The sequence below is a fragment of the Oryx dammah genome, unplaced genomic scaffold (genome assembly GCF_014754425.2).
Source record: "Oryx dammah isolate SB20612 unplaced genomic scaffold, SCBI_Odam_1.1 HiC_scaffold_11229, whole genome shotgun sequence".
NCBI classification, from domain to species: domain Eukaryota; kingdom Metazoa; phylum Chordata; class Mammalia; order Artiodactyla; family Bovidae; genus Oryx; species Oryx dammah.
The window spans coordinates 3,194,770-3,198,384 of record NW_024080622.1 but is presented as its reverse complement, the minus strand read 5'-3'; the positions used below and the strand labels follow the sequence as shown (position 1 = coordinate 3,198,384).

The 3,615-nt window shown below is 41.5% G+C and overlaps 1 pseudogene; it reads right to left on the bottom strand.

The window, feature by feature from the left end:
• Positions 1-450: 450 nt before the first annotated feature.
• On the bottom strand, positions 451-1,298 carry LOC120861153 (annotated as a pseudogene).
• Positions 1,299-3,615: the final 2,317 nt, after the last annotated feature.

Sequence of the window (3,615 nt, the reverse complement as noted above, 5' to 3'; positions counted from 1 at the left end):
GGCCACCTCATGCAAAGAGTTGATTCATTGGGAAAGACTTTGATGCTGGGAGGGATTGCGGGCAGGAGGAGAAGGGGACAACAGAGGATGAGATGGCTGGATGCATCACTGACTCGATGGATGTGAGTCTGAGTGAACTCCGAGAGTTGGTGATGGACAGGGAGGCCTGGCGTGCTGCAATTCACGCGGTCGCAAAGAGTCGGAGACAACTGAGTGACTGAACTGGAACTGTATCTGCCTAGTTTTCCCAGCACGACTTTTTTTTTTTTGGCACAAGGATACACATGCTTTATTGCTTGCACTGCACGTTCAAGTGGATACAGTAAACCCCCTTTAAAAAATAAGGCACGTGAGTGGCCCTCTGTGCAAGTTCCATATTATTTAAAGTTCCTATTGGCTAATAAAGTATTTCTACTCCAGAACTAGAGCTATCTGAAAAAGCACATAAGCTTTTTGCAAGCAGAATACCTGAAACATTATTATATGTTACCTCATGGCACAATTAAACAGCCTCGTATCAAATGTCTGTATCTGAGGAAAGATGTAACTATTGTTACAACTGGGAAACGTTAACCAGCTTATCCACATATATGCAGTTGGGTCCCCAAATAGTAGTTATACAAAATCTAAAGAAAGAGCAGTGTCTAACTGCACTGGTGCTTGTTTCATTAAAGGTAAGAGATTTGGCATTTTCAGTCTTTTTTTCCGTAAGTCATGCTGGTATTTGGAGAAAGGCAGGATCATACGATGCTGACGACCATGGACAGATACTGTTCATATGACACTTGGATCCAGCCGTCCTGGTCTGTATCGTAGTGTCTGAATATATCTGTCAACCTCTGCAGCACGGTGCAGCCCTGGATGAAGTCGTCGAAGGCTGATCTGCCCCCGGCCTTGTCGGTTGAACTTCCGAATGAGGATGTCGTGAAACTGATCAGAGAGCCGGTACCCGAAACCTGAGAGGGCTTGCTTGAGCTCGTTCTTGTCGATCATGCCTGAGTTGTCCTTGTCGTATATGCGGAAGACGTTCTGCCAGTCCATGATGTACTTCCAGACGCCAGTGAACTCACTGAAGTTCACGCCGGCCTTGTTCTCTCTGTCAAACATGGATATGATCGATCGGACAGTCACTGGGTTAAACGGAGTCCAGGTGCCATTGGACAGTGCTTGCTGAAACTCGTTGTCAGATATCACACCGCTCCTGTCCTTATCAACCCTCTGGTAGACGTTCCACAGGAAGCTCTGGTCCGGCAGCGCGGGGCCAGCGCCAGGCCCAGGCGGTACGGGTAGGTGGCCATGGGTCGAGGCGCAGTGCGATTGAGGGGCCCCCAGCACCACTTCTTGAAGAGACTGTCTTTTTTCCATTGTACATTTTTGCCTACTTTGTCAAAGATAAATTACCCATATGTGGGTGGATTTGTCTCCAGGCTTTCTATTTTGTTCCATTTTTCTATGTTTCTATTTTTGTGCCTGGTGAAGGCAATGGCACCCCACTCCAGTACTCTTGCCTGGAAAATCCCATGGACTGAGGAGCCTGGTAGGCTGCAGTCCATGGGGTCAGGAAGAGTCAGACATGACTGAGTGACTTCACTTTCACACATTGGAGAAGGAAATGGCAACTCACTCCAGTGTTCTTGCCTGGAGAATCCCAGGGATGGGGGAGCCTGGTGGGCTACCATCTATGGGGTTGCACAGAGTTGGACACGACTGAAGCAACTTAGCAGCAGCAGCAGCATTTTTGTGCCAGAACCATACTGTCTTGATGACTGTAGCTTTACAGTAAAGCCTGAAGTCAGGGAGGTTGATTCTTCCAGCTCTTCTTCCTTCTCAAGATTGCTTTGGCTATTCAGGGTCTTCTGTGTTTCCATACAAATTGTGGAATTATTTGTTCTACTTCTGTGAAAAATACCATTGGTAGTTTGATAGGGATTGCACTGAATCTATAGATTGCTTTGAGTAGTATAATCATTTTCACAATATTGATTCTTCCAATCCAAGAACAATTTATATCTCTCCATCTGTTAATTAATTTCTTTCATAAGGATCTTACAGTTTTCTGCAAACAGGTCTTTTGTCTCTTTAGATAAGTTACTCCTAAGTATTTTATTCATTTTGCTGCAATGGTGAATGGGATTGTTTCCTTAATTTCTCTTTCTAATTTTTCATTGTTAGTGTATAGGAATACAAAGGAGTTCTGTGTATTGATTTTATATCCTGTGACTTTACTATTTTCATTGGTTAGCACTAGTAATTTTCTGGTGGAATCTTTAGGGTTTCTATATAGAGAAACATCATGTCAAGTGCAAACAGTGTGAGTTTTACTTCTTTTCCAATCTGGATTACGTTTATTTCTTTTTCTTTCCTGATTACTGTGGCTAAGACTTCCAAAATTATGTTGAATGATAGTGGCAAGAGTGGGCACCCTTGCCTTGTTCCTGCTCTTAAAGGAAATGCTTTCAATTTTTTACCATTGAGAATAATGTTAGCTGTGGGTTTGTTGTGCTGTGCATGCTAAGTTGCTTCAATTGTGTCTGGCTCTTTGCTGACTCTGATCCTAAGGACTGTAGCCTGCCAGGTTCCTCTGTCCATGGGATTCTCCAGGCAAGAATATTGGAGTGGGTTGCCATTTCCTCCTCCAGGGCATCTTCCCTACCCAGGGATTGAAACCACATCTCTTATATCTCCTGTATTGGCAGGTGGGTTCTTTACCACTAGTGCCACCTGGGAAGCCTGGGTTTGTTGTATATGGCCTTTATTATGTTGAGATATGTTCTTTCTATAGATACTCTCTGGAGAGTTTTTATAATAAATGGGTATTGAATTTTATCAAGAGCTTTTCTGAATCTATTGAGATGATCATATGGTACTTATCTTTCAATTTGTTGATATGGTGCGTCACATTGATTGACTTGTATATATTGAAAAATCCTTGCATCCCTAGGATAAAGCCCATTTGATCATGATGTATGATCTTTTTAATATGTTGTTGGATTCTGTTTGCTAGAATTTTGTTGAGGATTTCTGCATCTGTGTTCATCAGTGATATTGGCCTATAATTTTGTGTGTGGGTGGTATCTTTGTCTGTTTTGGTATCAGGGTAATGGTGGTCTTGTAGAATGAGTTTGGGAGTTTTCCTTCCTCTGCAATTTTCTGGAAGAGTTTAAGCACAAAAGGTGTTAGCTATTCTCTAAACTTTTGGTAAAAATAGCCTGTGAAGCCACCTGGACTTGGGCTTTTGTTTGTTGGAAGATTTTTTATTACAGTTTTGATTTCCATGTTTGTGGTTGTTCTGTTCATATTTTCTATTTCTTCCTGGTTCAGTTTTGGAAGGTTTTACTTTTCTAAGAATCTGTCCATTTCTTCCAGATTGCCCATTTTATTGGCATAGAGTTGCTCATAGTACTCACTTATGATCCTTCGTATTTCTGTGTTGTTTGCTGTGTCTCCTTTTTCATTTCTAATTTTATTGATCTGAGTCTTCTTTTATTTTTGATGAGTTTGTCAACTTTGTTTATTTTCTCAAAGAATCAACTTTTAGTTTTGTTCATCTTTGTTATTGCCTCCTTCCTTTTTTTTTTTTTTTTTTCATTTATTTCTAATCTGATCCTTACAATT